The 17,810-nt window shown below is 44.4% G+C and overlaps 1 long non-coding RNA gene across 1 annotated transcript in view; it reads left to right on the plus strand.

The window, feature by feature from the left end:
• LOC144165088 (uncharacterized) overlaps positions 1 to 17,810 on the plus strand; it is a 32,970-nt gene that overhangs the window by 1,069 nt on the left and 14,091 nt on the right. Inside the window, exon 2 of the long non-coding RNA XR_013321351.1 lies at positions 5,211 to 5,265. This is a non-coding gene — a long non-coding RNA (uncharacterized LOC144165088). The remainder of the gene's footprint in view (positions 1 to 5,210; positions 5,266 to 17,810) is intronic.

Below are 17,810 nucleotides of genomic sequence, written 5' to 3' on the forward strand. Positions count from 1 at the left end.
TTTGAAATAACCCTAAACATTTGTGTCACTGCCAAATTCAGGTGCCTAGCCGGCCACACAATGCAGGCCAGGAGAAGTGCAGTACAGGGTGTCGTCTTCAAACACTGCGACGCCTTATGTAGTCGCCTTCTCTTTGTCACTAAAAATTATGCCCATCTCGTTTGTTTTATCGGCAACCAACATGTCAAAGTATTGATTTTCTTGGTATCTTCACGCAGAAGTTAGTCCGGTTAAACGCAAGTTCATAAAAAAGGATACCTGAAATGTTTACTAATAAACACCACGCCCCATGCTTCAAGAAATCACCAAGCGGGAAAGCAATCCACCTCCTCATAGGAACAAAAACTCTTACACAACCGATAGAATCTGAAAAGATGAAAACAATCACAGAAAATGACCTACGCCAATGCCCGCGACGTCCTTGACATGATCTGCACACTGAAGCAGGATATGGAAGAAATGTATACAGCTCATGAATGTAACCTGCACTTAAAAGAAATTTTCATAAAAACGTGACATTTGGCATTTACGGTGGTACATTCAGGAATAATTTGCTCTCAATGCGACGTGAACTCCACTATTTTCAGGGAATGAAATACTTCTGGCTGCTGTGTGGAATGCTGTATAGTGAGTGATGAGTGATAAATTTTTGTATGAAGTGCCGCATTAATTCATATTTGGTAATGCGGAGTGCAACGTTCAGCTAGCAATGCGCTAAAACTAGAATCAGGCGTCATATTATAGATGATTCCAAAACCTGGCTGGGAACATGATGTAGTGTGGAACGAAGTTATATCAAGAAATTTGGGCAATGATTCCGTAAATTCAAACTTCTGGTTTTCAACTTGTCTTCGTAACAGAAAATGCAAACAAAACTTTGAATATAGCTGAATGAGCGTCTTTTTCTCTCCGTTTTAGGCAATTCAAGGTATTAACTTTTCACCACAGAAGTGGCATACCAAAAAGAGACAAGCATATTTCGAACTAGAAGGATTGTTTAATTACGGGTGTCATTAATGAACCCCGGTCATATAACACATTACGCAGTGGCTTGTTGGTTAATGTATTGTAGAACGGTGATTAAAACAAATACCCATGTTTGAAATAAATTTTTTAGAAAACTGTGACTATGGTTTGCGAGGTTACGGACTGCGATGGGTTGAATATGTTGTGCCGCACTACATGTTTTATTTAAAAGTACTAAATAGTTTTACGAGGCAGGTGGTATACTCAGATAATCGATATTTACAGTCCTCCTCATAAGCACTGCGAAAGCTAAGCGTGAATGCAAAGCATTTCTATGTCTATTTTTTGTTTTTGTGCATACCGACAATTTGCAAAAAATGTTACGCAAAACATTGCACATAAAATGCGGTACTCCCTCATGCAAGTGTATAGCTTTTGTTCATTCCTCGTATTATTAACTGAATACGACCAAAATCTTGCTCTAAAATGGTTTTCGGTTGTTAGTGAACAACACCTCTCAATGGTGGTTTTTTTTCTTCTTTAGGCATTCATTTATCCACGTTACACGTTTTGTACTTACCCATTAGACCATTGTCTCCCTGTTGCTGAAGCTTCCAGAAAAATATTATCACGTATTATCCGCAAAATCTTAATAATGTAGAGGTCAAATATCGGATACATATTAGACAGTCAATGTTACTCCTCGTTTGAACATGCAGAAAAAAAAGTGCCTCATAAAAAACTTCTGAGATACTAATATTTTGCTCGACACCTCTTAAGAATAATTGCAGTTTTAGTGTCAAATATCTGCGTTACCGTGTGGATGTCAATACGCTTTGTTCTCAACCCGGCTGTTATGCTATTTTGAATGCAATGTGAACTGTAATAAATAAGGCATTTTAGCCGATTTATTCATTGTTGTTTGATGCAAAGAGCGCAAATAAATCAGAAATCACAACTCGTAAATTTGTCTCAAAGAGCTGTTTCTCCCTTCAGTGGTTACGCGTCCTTGGTTTTTATTCATACATATATAAAAATGCTTCCCCGACCGTACTTCAAGATCACCGCACCGAAGATATTGATCTGGTAAAAGTAGGTTTTAATTGTATGAATACTGCAGGAACCCTAAATACAGTAGATAGGGATTCGGTAATAGGCCGCCAGCGCATGAGCTTGCTTTATGTGAACTCAATCACGAAGCCTGCACTGTACAAGAAGAAAGCAGGTAGAATTCTCAACTAGTCTTTAAGTGTTCACCGTGGAATGCCGAGAAGTGCTGCCAGTGGGTGGACAAAATCACACCTATCTAAAAAACAAGCCAACCGAATTGAGAAATTTGACTAGTAGATTGGTTAACGTTCTCTTCTGTGTTCTCTTCTGGCAGTAGACCCGCCGCGGTGCCTAAGTGGCTAAGGCGTTGTGCTCCTGAGCCCAAGAGTGCTGGATAGATTTTTGGCCGCGGCTGTCGCTTTTTGGAGACAGGTGGAGAGGAAAAAAATTACACCATCTTCCCGTGGGAAACCCTGATGAGGGTGCAAAGCATCTTCGCGGTTCCGTGTGGTTCCATTGTGTTGCCGTTATGTTGAGTGATCTGGTTTTTACTAGCGCGAGAGGGAATTCCGCGTCCGGGTCCACACCGGTGGCAAAGGCACGCAAGTGCTGTTGTGTTACGGTGAGTAGGCGGTGGTTCTCGAGGCACCGAAACTCGTCCATCATGTTCTTGTCGATGTTGTCGCTCTGGTAGAATCGGTAGTCTCCGTCAGCTTTGGTGAGGTAAAGGTTGTTGACATTGGTGCACCGGCTGAGAGCAATGTACACGCCCTCCTCTTCGCAGCTTTGTCTTCTCGTTCTTCTTCTTCTTCGGCGGTTCACCTACGAGAAGATGAAAACGGTGGATGAACGCGAACCTATCTCGTGATGGATTCTTTGGTTGGCCAATCCCTATGGGCATCCTGCCACAATCAGCATCAGAGGCGCTGCGGACGGGGCTGGTTGGAGTGCAAGGCGCGTGGCGCTTCCCGCCACAGCTTTCCCACGGGAAATTCAGCATCCCCCTCTAAAGTTTTCCGTTCGTCGTTTCCATTGACGTTCAGCTTCGCGTGTCTTCGTTGTATCAGTAGCTTCTTGACGTAGTTCGAATGAGTCAGGGACACAAGGCGCGTTCGTAGCACTTGCTCCTGTCCCGGATTTGTAGCGTAGTGGGAAGAGCACCGCGTACCTCCCGTTGCGGCCAGAGAGCCGTGGGATCGAAACCGGGCGCCGCTAACTATTTCTTTTTTTTATAGTGTAGTATCGCGGAGCTGTGGGTGTAAGTAGGAGAGTTGCGCATGCGCAGTGAGCGTGTGGACGACGCCGCCATCAACGACGGAGGACCACGCGAGCCTAAGAAATGCTCTGCATTTAAAACACCCGTGTGTCGATATTTGGGCTCACTTCTATGATGCGCAGACGGTCAGAATTGATTGGTTGATGGATTGTGGGGTTTCACGCGCCGACGCAACGCAGGCGATGAGGCGCGCCGTAGTGGAGGGCTCCGGATTAATTTTGACCACCTGGGGATCTTTATCGTGCGCCGAAATCTCGTACACACGGGCGTTTTTGCTTTTCGCCTCCATCAGGAAAGCGGCCGCCGCGGCCGGGAATCGAACCCGCGACCTCGTGCTCAGCAGCGCAACGCCTTAGCCACTGAGCCACCGCGGCGGGTGCAGACGGCCAGAATGAATCCGGCGCACTCCAATACGGCCCGTCCCATAATCTGTGTAGTTTCGGAACGTTGAACTCTATATTCAACAAAACAATCTTCGAGCAGTAGAGGTACCCCAAAACAACTTGTCTGTGTGGAGAGTACGAGAACACGTAGGGTAATTTACGCGTGTCCTCAACATAGTTGCCAGCTCTGATTGGGTACCATTACTTACAGACATGCCGTGCCTCGCAACACTGAAGAACCGTGCAAAAGCGAGATAAACCCGTCTGCCCCTCGCTTGATCGTGCTCTCACTGTATGCAAGAAGACTTTGCAGGTGGCTGAGCAAAAACAGGATCTTATTTGAACTTCACGTCTTCATGTCGGGGGGGCAAAACTCAACTTTTAACTTGGTCTTAAACTGGCGTTACCAGCACGTGGGAATCAGCAAGTCGTCTTTTCTTAGCCTTCGCTCAATTCATTCTTTTCAACATTTGTGTACTCATTTGTATGCTGTGTAAAGCTATGCTCCTTGAATGTGAGCATACGGCTTACGTTGCAGCATAGTGTTATCACTATGCTGCAACCTTTACCTTGTGCTCTGCGATGGGCGAGTTGTCCTACAGCTAATTAGTATTTGTTTGGGGCTCAACCCTTTACCCTTGCGAGAAGAAGTGATGCGCAACCTGAAATTGGCCGTACTTGAGCACTCCAACACATGAAGCCCAACCTTTATATCCCACGTTCCAAGTACTGCATACCTTTTACCTAAAAACCACATCTTAGAGTCAGTGTTCCTGATTGCTAGGTTCTATTAACAACTCTACCGGGAAGGGGTACGAATCCAGAAAGCTCGACTTCGGTGACCTTTATCAAGGCGAAGCGAAAAGCGGAAAATAATAAGAAGAATTATCACAAACCAAATAAATGTACGGAACTGATACTCACATTAAGAGCAATCCGCACACTACAACGACATTTTCCCAAAACAGACATGCTAGAAATGCTTTCAACAACATATTTAGGCCTTGTTATGCCGGGTTTATAAGACTCTTCTATTTCGCGCGTAACCCCTTATTACCTCTCCACGAAAAAGAATATTGAGGGTTTTCTTATTTTCTGGGGCCTCACTGCCCTACGTAGAAAGGGGCACTGTTTGAGTCTCCGCGCCCACCTAAAAATAAGCATCTTAGTTTACTCTTCTTATCGATAATATCGTCGTTTTCCATTAACGGCCCTCTATACACGCGTATTACGCATTTTGATTGCCTCATTTTTATCAATATACAAACTTAAAATTTTAAATACAGGGTTTATTATGTTCACGTTTTAAATAAAGGCCTTATACAACCATTAGGTGAGATTATTAACCAATCACCTTCATGTCCTAAAAAGTACCTAAACCACTTATTCGTGGAGCAATCAAATGCGCATATACTGGTAGTACTGCTAATAAAATATCATGCGTATTTTAACACACTTTTTTTGAAAAAGTTGTACCCAGGAATCGTACTACAAAGAAATGTTATTTATGAAGTATTTCTTGTTTATGTATACAGGGCTCCAACTACCCCCGCCGCCAGTCCCCGTCGAAGGCGCAAATGTGGTGATCCAGTAAGCCATCGAAAAAAATTAGCTTCTTTTTTTGCCGGAGATTCATTCTGAAGCACAAACATGGTCACTAAAAGCCCGTCCCGAATAGTTCGAAGTCTTTCGTCGAGGCATTTATAGTCATTTAATTAGCAAACAGGAGTATTGTAGTCGTATAGCGAGTACCCAGGAGAATCCTTTCGTATACTCTAGAGCACTCCTGCAATCGTATAACCGAGGAGAAGTTTTTGCTAGTTACACTCATGATGAAGGTTTCACAGGTGATAATTGTAAACCAAAACAGATTAGGGCTTGTGAGCGCACCATCGAGACTTTTGTTTAGAGGGACCTGAGCGTTAGCAGTTTTATAATTTCAGCAGCAAACTGTCGTCTCCAAGTGGGGGAATCATTATATTATCGTGTGTACAATTTGTTCTATCATATATAGAAATGCTCAAATTTTATGGCTACACCTTCATTGCTTGGAGTACACCAGAAATAACGAGCATAGGATCAGAGTAATAAATATTAAAATCAAGAGGCGGCTCACGCAGTTTAAGGTAGGATATTATTCAGTACACGAGTGATCAAATACAACCGAGCTGGTATAGTTAAAATAACAACATTGAGCGTGATATCTGGTCGAAAACATGTTAGTGCAAGGTATGTATGTAAATTTGACATGAATAATCGATCAATGAGGACAAGAAGTAAACAATAGATATCACCTACGTGGTGCAGCACAGGCCACTCTGGAACCCCTTTTCAAAGGGGGACACGCTGCTACACTTGCCAAGGAAATCAACTACGTAGAAAACTGGTATCTGCTCCATGAGCTTAGGGGAACTGCTTTTCAGAGCTATGACCCTCTCTGTAAAGAATTCGTCATGCCGTTTCTTAGCAAGGGAACAACAAGGGAAGTCTCAGGGAAGTCTCAAGTCTCTTAGGGAAGCAAGGGAAGTCTCAGGGACAACGCAGGTTAAAAAATGGAAAACCAGAAATAGACGCTCAAAAATGAGTAACAGCGAGCTACCAAAACGCCAGCGAGGAACGTGCATAGACTGGCTCTGCCTGCTCCCTGTCTCGTCAGCTCCGCTGTAAGTGTGGAGAAGAGCTAGGTCAGCCCCCCCCCCCCCCAAAGCTGTTTATCCAACCTTGCAGAAATATGGCAAGCTGCGCCACTTTCTGTTTTTATTCGGAAGGACTGACTGCATAGGGGCCAGGTACAAAGAACAAATATAGGATCAGGTAAACTGCACTTGCGCTACCTGCATGCGTCAAAAAGAAACATGAAATGAATTACTTGGGCTTCGGTAAGTATACATTCTAACATCATTTCAAAATGATTTTGCTCAGTACGCAGAGGTATGTTAATTATGACCCGTTAATGCTAGAAAAATAAATGACCTGCAATCAACTAGCGACTTCGGGAATAATTGATAGCGTTAGTAATCAATCTTTGGAAGAAATCTGGGCTTCAAGTAATACCTGGATATATGCTCAAACTGCTGGCCTTATTGCCATTACAGCGGTTTATATATGGCTCACCCTCACGTTATCATTCTCGTTAGGCCTTTTCGTTTCATTTTCGAACTCTTCTCCTGTTCTCATCGCCACTTCGAATGACGTTTTTACAAATTTTACACCCCTTGCCATCACCAATGCCTCTTCCAGAAGTTGCACCATCGGCTCATAACGGCTTTAGAGCAGCTATCAACAGTTGCACTTTTAATTTGCTATAGGATGGAGGTATGTCGTTTGCTCGGAGTAAGAAGACTGGTCATTCATTTACTGTTGGTGAGCAGAGAAGCGAGAAGAACGCGCAAACAACATAAAACCGCCGTCGCAGAACCTGCAGCAACCACCGCTGCCGCGTCAACTTCCTCCTCGTCGGGTAGCTGCAAGTCTCTCGAGCATGTAGAGCCAACTGCCCCTTTTGAAAACCGACGTACGCCATTATTCCTGTTTCGCTGTGAATGCTCTCGAGGGACATTTTTGTCGGTGCCTTTCACGTCTGAGCCCGTGAAGTTTTATTGTTGCAGTTTTGAGCATTCACCGCGCACGGTGAAGGGCGGGAAGCAGGGCTGCAGACGCAGATACGGTTTATGCTGTTACTGATGGCATCATGAATTTTGAGGCGGCAAAATTAAAAGTGAAAGCCTTGCTTACAATTGCCACCTTGTTACGGTCGTCTGGGGTCATGCGGTTTGGGTTGCTCAGACACACAGAGAGAAGGGTGCCTATGGCGTGGCAGGAAAATGGACAGCCCCCTATTTGTCCAATAAATGAAGTTCAAGGCATTGTATGGTGTTAGTCGCTTTAGTACGGGCGTGTGTCGTTCGCTCGTGGGCAAACGTTTGGTAGTTAATGCAAGGCAACCGCAAGGCAAGCGCGCACAGAAACGTGAATGGGCGCGCAAGAAACGGCAAGCCGCTGCCACCGAACGTGTGCTGCAGCCATTGTAACGTTAGGTTCTACCACTCTGAGATGCTGTAGACCTCTCTCGCATGTAGAAGAACTTACCCGTTTGGCATGCGAGGTTAGCAAATAATACATGTTGAGCTTTAAGGGCTTTAGTACAACGCTTTTGCCGGCGTCTTTAAAGTCTAGGCCGCCGCACATAACCGTCTGCTGTGTTATGTGTGCACGTGGAGGGGGGGGGGGTGGTTGTATGGAGTGAGAGGGCACGTAAACGCACAGCTTGTCTTCAAGTCCACACTCATGACACAGCCGTTGTGATGGTTGAAGATTTATTCCTGGACCTGTCTGCTGCCCCTACTCGTAGAGTTGTAACGATGGATATGTTCCGCAGAACATGCAATGCCTACGGCACCTGGGGTAAAAGCATAGCCTATTTTTTTCGGTGGAATTAAGCTGGAGTCCTTCCAAGGTTCATTAAGCTATTTGACTTTGCACTCGCTTCTTTCTGCCTGCTCTTCTGAATACGGCTCGCAATGCTATCGCTCACGTCCACCAAGCTCGTCAACTGGCTCGCAACAACCTTATTGATTCGCAAGTATTACAACAGACACGTTACAATAAACGCAACCCTGTGGTCTACTTTATTCCGGGCTCCCTCGTTCTGGTAGAGTCCCTGCACGTCATGTTGGCCTCCCCGAATAGTTGCTTCAGGCATATTCTGGCCCACACAAATTGTTGCGTCGCGTCACAGATGTGACGTATGAGGTTGCTCCTACTGTCGGTCCTGTGCCTTCGTCCTCTACAAGGACGACGCTTGGCCCCGGATTCACGCTGTTGCTTACCCGAGTGCTTCCAAGGTTATTCTCACTTAGAAATAGCTGCGAATACACGTGTCTTTGCAGCGTAACAATATTGTTCTCGTGACTATCGATGCGAACACGTGTTTTCATTGAGATAATACATGAGTGCTATGGGTTAGTACAATACTATCAGGAACGCTGGTTTTGTAAAGTTAGTTGTTGCATTGATAATGAGGAGCACCAAACGGTATGGTGACGTGAGACGGCATTGTCATCAATTCTGCGGAGTTCTGCCCAAGGATGAAATATGTAAACAAAAGGTAATAATACAATCTCATGCAAATGTGTAGCCGTCAATTCTGAACTTTGTGTTCGCAAGATATAACTTTTTTCATTGTCGTTTATCAACCTTCGCACTATCTCACAATGGTGTGCGACAATGCACAGTAATCATTTAAGAAAAATGCTCCCCTTCGTTTAGTTGTTTACCAATTTTTCAGTGCAGTCTGTTTTTTGCACCCTTAGGAACAGGATGACTGGCAGATTTCCACACCGTTTCCCAAGTCGGTGAAATCTAACAGGCACGGGGCACTCTGCATTAGGGTATTTTTCAAGCATATCGGCCAGTTACTTCTTTTTAAATAACAATTCAGTGTCACTAATAGCTTCTCTGACGTCACACATGTCTACGTTAGTCCGGCAGATTCAGTCTTTATTGAAAGTAATGGTTAGAAATGTGTGCTACCGGCAATTTCAGGGCTTTAAGAGTAGATTGTATACCTTCAAAATTGATTTTAAAATAATGCAATTCCTTCAGAAGTTTCTGAATGTCTGCAGGGCGTGAAGGTGTAAGAGATGTGCTTCATTCCTCCTAATCCAGCTTACATTAAATTATTGTCTCGCTTTTCGTTATTCAAGACTTGTAACCAATGCTCTACTATCGTTGTTTGAAGGAAACTCGCTCAAATTGCCCTGATGTACAAAAATACTTAAAATACTTTTAGCCAATTTAAATCTATATGAATTCACTTTTATTCACCTTACCCCCTTACACCCAGTTATACTACACCCCTTCAAGTAATACTTTTGATATACTGTCTCAGTTTTCTAACTACAAGAAACTAAAGAACCAGGAACAAAAGTTGCGGAACCGCACCGGATTGAACCCCCTCCCTATGCGTTCTGAAGCCCAACGAAACAGAATGCAGCATAATTGCAATAGGAACACACATAGAAAAACGTACACATGGTAGGTATAGCACCTGCAGCAAACAAAAAGTAATGCAATACAAAACAAGGTTACTCTGGAGTACAAAAACGAAAATAATAATAACAGTATTAATAATATTTAATATTATTATTAATAATAATCTTTATTACATGAAAAGTACGAATTACACATTTCAGCCCACATACGCACTGATGCTTGTGAGCGGGCTGGGCAGCCAACTTAGCGCACGGGGCACATGCCTATACCCTTTACAAAATATACAATGGTAAATAAGAGGAGGGAATTTCCTCTGGGGAGACAACAATTACTGTTCGACAACACAGACGAAACAAAATAAATTTCAACTAACCAAATTAACGGACGAACATATACAACACAAACTGAAATACACAACTTATTTTAAAACCTATACAATACGAGCATGAGCATACCAAGTGTGCGGGTGTATAGCTAAACAATCAAGGAGTTTCGGTTAGCCATAGGCGCAAGAACAATTTGATTTTTTTTAACTATTAAGGGCACCATCTACTTCCAGTTTATGAAAAAGAGAAGGTACATAGTAGGATCGTGTTATTTTCCCGCAATTTGTATAAAAGCTAGGAATTACATTGGTTTCAATACAGCCCTTAGGTCTTTGTTTTTTGTTGTTCACTTTAAAGGCATTTGAAAAATACTGTTTGCAAAGTTCGTCAAAAGCACACTGTTTGTCAAAAGGCTGCATTCCTAGTGGATGCATTAATAAATATTTGTACTAAAGGAGTGTTCCATATGAAATGCTTTGATATATTCGTTTGATTATACGGTTTAATATGTTTAGCCAGTATTGTGAGCCAAGACTATAGATAGTGAACCCGTATCGTACTATTGATTCTCCCAATGATTTGTACACCATTTTTCTGATTTAGCTATCTGATGTCAATTGTAGGGAATAAAGGTAACTGCACACAACCCGCAAGCGCTTCGCCACTTCTTGAATGTGCGTGTCTCAAACTAGTGTCTCATCGAATTCTAAACCTATGTACTTAACATTACTTGATCATGTCACAGTTGGGCAGAAGCACTGACGGCTGCCGCTATCCTGTAGATAAATAGGCCTAGATAGTGTGAGCCGCTAATATGGGATATGAAAGCAAAGTAGGTTCCTTTTTGATTTAATAATGAAGATAAGATTAGAAACAAACCAATCGAACAAATGACATATATCAGTAGGAAAAATTCTTGCAGCTTCATCATACGAGTTACTCGGAAACGCTAAGACGTGTCGTCAGCATACATATAAAGTTTAGATTTTAGTGGTATATTCGCAAGGTCGTTATCATAAATATTAAACAAAAGGGGCTCTAGCCGAGAACCCTGTGCAATACCAAAATTTACTACCCTGTTTTTACACATAGCAACACCTACTTGTACACAGTAATATGCACTAAGTATCTGCAATATCTGCAAGTATCTGCAATATGCAGTAAGCATTATGCAGAAAACACTAACAAAGTGAATGCTTTCGTGAAACAAGGAAAGAGATTTCTAGTAGTCCTTACTCTTATCACAACTTATTACCTGCAAGTAATAGAGTAAATATAATCATTCGACTTTATTCTGCCTAACGCTGTTCTAATTCTTGTTAAACCTCGTTAAAGTATCATGTACCTAATGAGTTAATATAGTTTTCCTTCATTCACCAGAATTTACCTTATCCAATCCAATCTATGTTATTGTACCAATATTTCCCTACCTAATCTTAAGCCCCCTTAATTTATATTTATCCTCTAAGAAAAATAGCCTGGGCTTCTGAGTTGGAACCTACTGGCGGCCCCTACTTGTGCAAAATTCTCTTGAGGCACAATTTCGGGTGACTCAATTAGGTGAGAAAGCGCCTCAAGCAAAGCGCGTGCGCAGTCAATGAAAGTCTCGTGACGTGAAAATAAATCCTAATCAACGAGGATGTCGGGAGAGCACAATGTTAGGATGATCAATAAAACAATGTAAAGGACGACTGGATCAAATAACGTAGTCGTAGACGCGCCTACTGTTCCAACGTGCTGCACTGTGGCAGCGTATAATGAGAGCCGAGAATTTTGAGTCGTCACTTTCTTGAACGGGCGTAAAAGCTTCTATTGCATAAAATCGAGGCTTCTGTGTTGAGTGAATGATTGGCGGCGCCGTCGATTATGATGTCATTTACCTTTGCGGGAGACAAGTTATAATGGGCTGTTCCTGGACGACGGGGTTCTTGTCAATGTAATTGTGGAGCCTAGTCTTCTGCATCAGAGGCGACGGGGGGCCGGTGCATCCGGGAAATTGAATGGCTCCGCTGAGATTGCGAAGGACTGCTGGCAAAGTAACGGCGATAAGAGTCATCACTTTGTAATCCATACTGCCTTTTGCCCTGCAGCTACGGTGAACAATTTCGGGCTTCGAAAGACGTCTGACCACTAGAAATCGCGAAATAGCGACCATAGCTACCAACATGGCCCGGAATTCGAACGGCGCGAAGCACCAATCGCGGGGTTGTCCACGCGCGCCATGATGACGCACGCTGCACCGGCGATAACGCAGTAGTTGGGGATTGTTGCTGACGTAGGTGCTCGCTAATGATAGCGTCGTATTTTTGAAGTCGGTCTGGCGGGTGCTGGAACCTCAGAAGCTGTCCTTGTAATATGCTATCGGCTGCAGTTCGTTTATCGCAGCACATAATCCAAGGGGCGCTCATTGCAAACGGTAGTACGCAGAGGCCTGCACTCTTGTGTATTGTACTGTAGCACTAGATGATATCCGGATGTTTGCTGACGTCACGATCCTCGCACGGGTCACTTATATCCACTGCGTCCAACCACTACACCCACGGCAGTTTCCAATGCTGGAACTATGTGCAACAGTCATCAGACCTAGCCAGAAACAGCACAGTTGCACTATCGTTATTTGGAGGTCGAGGATTGCAAATTTCTTTGTGCGTTTTCCTAACAACCCAGCCGGAGATTGTCTCTAGGTAGGGCAGATTGTTTTTGAAACGCTCGACGTGCCCGCTACTACCCTACAAATATTCTCCAAGCCAGTTAACGTACTCCAGTCCAGTATTGACGTTGGTCTTTTTGGGGGATCACCTGCTGGCGGTGATTGCGGTGATAAAGATTAGTAACGATGGTAATGTCTTTTGGGGGAATCTTTACGGTACACCCCTCTGACCCTTCCAGAGTTTGAAGGGTGAGTTGTTCTGATTCCACGGGGCTGCAGAGGGTAATGTTCACCCTTCGGCATTGCTACTGGCGTGGCCAGTTACACGTGTCGAATGCGAACTAGCCAAATCGAGTTTCAGTGCATGGCAAAAGTTTTGACACATCTTGACTGACAACAGTCGGTTGCATGCCAATGTCAAGATATATCTGGGACTGCACGGGTCTACGGTTACCGCATGTCCGCACTGTCGCTGCTCAGACCAACAACGGTCTGGTTCAGACTATGCTTGACAAACTAGGATAGGCAAGCATGGCGCAATGTTTCTTAACTCCCTTATGCCTCTTCATATCCTGACAATATGACCAATATTTTATACGAGATGTTGGTTCACTTTAATAATAGGTTTAAATTATATTGACAATATTCAAAAACATGCAATCTGGTGCTCCAGTCATTCGTGAAGTAAAACCCGCGCTACGCTTTTTAGAGATTTACACCAGTTACATATTGTGATACGTAGGGGACACCGGTTGTCGGTGCGTCCGACAAGGCGTCGACGACAAAGAAGGTCATGAAGAATACCAGGTAGCGGACTGTGGACAATCGCCCTCTGTGGGTACGCTGCTTGCGTTGCAGTCCTAAGGGAACGGGCACAATAGTGGAAGTATAACAGTGACGGGAAAAGAAGAGGAGGAGGCTGGTGAGAAAGCAAGAGCAGATACAAAGCAGCCGTTGTTCGGAGGCTGCCTGCAAGATGCGGTAGTCGTCGTCTCCCGAGGCCGTCGTTGGGACTCCCGGAGCCCCAGCGAGGCTTCAGTGATAGCCATACCTTGCGTCGTCGACCGTGAATTTATTCGCCGGCTTCGACTGTAGAACGTGACTATCTACCGAGAGCCGCCGAGAACCGGAACTGGCCAACGCCTCAACCCTGATTGTGCCCTACCACATGTGACGCTTAGGCTATCACGGGCCGGTGTCTAGACTGAACTGCGTACTGTTTATATTCCTTTGTCACCCCCGTAGAACTTACCAACCTTTGGAGAGAGTTTAGTATCTTATGCTGCTCGTTGATCTAGCGGCCGTTTCGTTAGTTATCTCGTCCACATAAACGTTTTTCTAGGTCTACTACGGCATTCTTAAGCGCATGTCTCGTTTTCGCAACGCGAGTCTCGATATCTAGCCGTCCAATAACGACACACATACATGTACAAAAACTTACAAATCTCAAACTGCGGGAGACATAATCACGAATAAGCGAAACCACTTCTGCGGATATGTTGTCGTGGGCTCAGCCCTACCAAAATGTGCCTTTGCAGCGGCTCTACATCATGACCAAAATATAATAACAAAATTTCAAATTCTACTTTCAACGCCATGTCTGGGTGTAATGGTTCGGTCGGTCCATCAGTAGGTCGGTCGGGAGGCTTTTTACAGGTATATTTAGCTTTTACCTGGGAGCCTTAAATCAATAAAAATCCGGGCATGTGAAAAGTGTTCCGCGTATTACATGTGAATATCCTAGTTTAATACACAAGGCTGCAGTCATCCTGAGACTATACTAGTAGCAGGTATGTACAAATTACACTTCAGCACTTTACTACGCTTGTGTGAACATGTACTTTATGCGCGAAAAGGTGTGTTGAAACGCACTGTTCTTTATTAACCTAAATGTGTAAATCTATATACGGAGAATTTAAAGTACAGGAGAAGTTATGGTAATGATTCCAATGAGTTTTTTTTTTAGTATCAAGGTTGTGGTTAGTCGTACACTTACTGTATTCAAGGACTTTCACAGCTTTGGAACTTAACGCGACGACGGCTTTTTCGCATCTGTTCAACGAAAGAACACCAAAAAAACTGCAAAATATGCGCACTCGGAAGTCGCATTCCAGTTACAGTGAGCGCAGCGAAGGAATTGGGCTTTTAATGCTCCGAAAATGAAGATACCTGCTGCAGAGTGCATGACCGCATAAGTTAAAAAAACCTACATTAACATATGTCTTACACCCAGCCTTCTAGGGGTTGATTTGAATTTTGCGTGGCCCTAGTCCAAAGCCAAGTATTGGGAGCGTTTCCACCCTGGTCGAAATTTTGGTGATACGAGGCAATTTTATTCGGGACATTTATTAACCATTTCGTAAATTTTAATAATGAAGTTGAGGTATAGTAATATTTTATTACGTGATGACCATTGCTAACTTGTTGATCTCATTGCTTTGCAGACAGATGACGCAATGTAGGTAATGTGCGTCATTTTTACTTAAAATGAAATCAAGTTTCATAGTTTAACATACCTCGTTAAACTAATTGTCGCATGGAAATTTAGGAACCTGGTATTTCACTTTCTGAAGAGAGCAGAAAAAATCGTGATATCCCAGCAGACGGATTTTTCTGGATATAGGCTGATTGAAAGTCAACTCGCTCCCTGTAGTAACTTCTTCTAGATGGTCTTCAGGGCCGCTTATACCAAGTTTCTCTTTTTATTTTGTTTGTCGAAGTAAGACGAACCAATAGTGAAGCAATCCTGCCAGCTATTGCAGTACACTGCTATGGGATTTCGGAAATCCAAAATAAGCGGTCTATATATTCAGTACCTTGTTTTTGTTTCAGTTCCCTTAATAAACCTTCGCCGTCTCCTTATTGCTACCACTGTAACCCAAGAGGAGTAATATCAAACATGCTGCTTTTCAGGTCTCAAACTGATTAAAAGGGACACTTGGAACTAGTTTCTAAGTCATCAGTTGCCCGCATAGTAGGAAAACGCGACTGGCATATTTCACAGCCACCTTATCAAAATGATAGCGCCCACATTGTCCAAGCATAACCTTCTTTGAGGTGTTGAAAGTTGTCGACACGTTTCTGAAACACAGCGTGTTAGCTCTATCTCCCAAGGCTTCTTTCGCGACAAGGATGTAAACAAAAAACTGCTGCGAACAAAAAAAAATTTACTGGCACCGCCATGATACGAACCTGAAAATAATAGAATAACACACCGAGAACCCGCTGCCTTACCGATTTAGCAACTAGCGCACGCTGAGATTGGAAAGACAGGTGCGGCACTCAACAAGGCCATCTACGGCTTTACCCCATGCATTCTCGCTGAATGCCACGTGGCAGCGTCACGCGACCTCTCGCGGCACTGTGCGCTGCGCACACTGCACATCTAGCGAACCTTTACGCGCCTTGCGCCTGTACAAGGAGTTACAAAAATTACAGGAAACTCAAATCAATGCATGGCATCTAACCTGAAGTATGCCAATGTGCTAAATCCTGTGTCCTCCAGTGTTCACGTAAAAATCACAGCTCCTTGTCGCCTGCCCTCTCGCCAAATGCCACTTCAAGGAACAAATCCAAATACTCTTTGACTGCAAGGCTATCACTCCAAGGCCCAGCATTAAGATACAGGGCCTACATCTCCAGACCAACACAAAGACTGACGTGTCCTTGCAGCGCTTCAAACCCAGCATCTATCAAATCATGCACATGATCAGGCGAGTTGCCAGCACGAAGCGACGCCTAAAGGAATCCAATGCCTTTCGATTGATGCAAGCTTTCCTCCTATCTATAATCACTTACGTTACCCTCTACGTTTTTCTCGGCAAGGGGAACATAAATATGCTTTATACAATGAATAAAAAGGCGCTTGAACAGGCAATTGGTCTTCCCATGAGTGCGTTCACACAGGGGGTGCTTATACCGGTGCTCCACTAAACCGCGGAAGTGCTGATAGAGGACCATCTTTCTAACCAGAAGCTCTGATTGAGCAGCATTGCGGCGGGTCGCCGTATTTTCCACCACATTGGCTGGGGAGCATAAAATGTCACTCCACTTGATGTGCTCTCGGACTGTAGGCTTCAAGAACTTAAAATGCTCCCTTTCCTTACAAATATGAACCTCTCACATGACGAGGGTCGCCGACAAACACGGGCTCAGGCAGTCAACACCACCCTCGGTGGGGATCATGCAGTTGTCTACCTTGATTCCCCCGAACATTGAGGGCTGGAGTACGCCATCATCTTAGCTACCTCCAGAACCAATCTAATTGTGTGTGCCTCACTGAAGATCCAAGACATGATGGCAGCAGAAGAAGCACCCATTGCCTTGGCTCTCACTCAACCAGGGGTTCGAAAAATTGTCACCGATTCCCAACAAGCCTACCGGAAAACTGTGGTTGGATGCCTTGACCTGCACTGCGTGTGCTAAAAACCCACTCCCCAAATGGTTCCATTCAGCTCATCTGGACGCACCCTCACGCTTCCATGGAGGACAACGAATACGCAGAGCAACAAGTCTGCGCTTTCGCAACCACCCCCCCCCCGTGCTATGCACCTGCACGAGGACAGTCACTCGCTCGTCACGGTCATACAGAAAACCCAGCTTTATCGCCTTCATAGAGAGACACTACCTTTGCCTTACCCTGACCTCTCCAGAGAACAAACTACCCTACGGCTCATACAATCCGGCTCGTTCCCACACCCGACGCGCCTTCACTTAATGCACCCAAATCACTACGACGCTGAATGTAAACTTTGATCTGAAGTAGGAGCACTCCACCGCATAATCGGTGTGTGCAACTTTAGCCCTGAGCACCCGCCTGTCTTTCCGTCAACACCCAAACAAGAGCAATGGGATATGCTGCTATACAGCCCCCCTCTGCCAACCTAGCTTCAGCGGGTGGACAGAGCACAGGCGGCGCGGACTGCATATGGGCTCCAGTGGAGAAGGAAGCACTCCCCTAGGCCGCACTCTGGGCCGTCCAGAATTGTGAAAAGAAGTATTATTAGGACTGAAGGTGACGGGCACCTGCCTTTGCAAAGAAGGAGGAAATAGTGTGAGGACAGATTAAGTCAGGCGGCTGCTTCGCTTGGAGAAACGAACTAATGTGATGGCCAATCCCCTCACAAGGGCGCATTTCTGTGGATCACCTGTAAATCCCCATCATC

Source organism: Haemaphysalis longicornis, unplaced genomic scaffold (genome assembly GCF_048455015.1).
Source record: "Haemaphysalis longicornis isolate Haplotype H1 unplaced genomic scaffold, Haemaphysalis longicornis Haplotype H1 scaffold_14, whole genome shotgun sequence".
NCBI lineage: Eukaryota > Metazoa > Arthropoda > Arachnida > Ixodida > Ixodidae > Haemaphysalis > Haemaphysalis longicornis.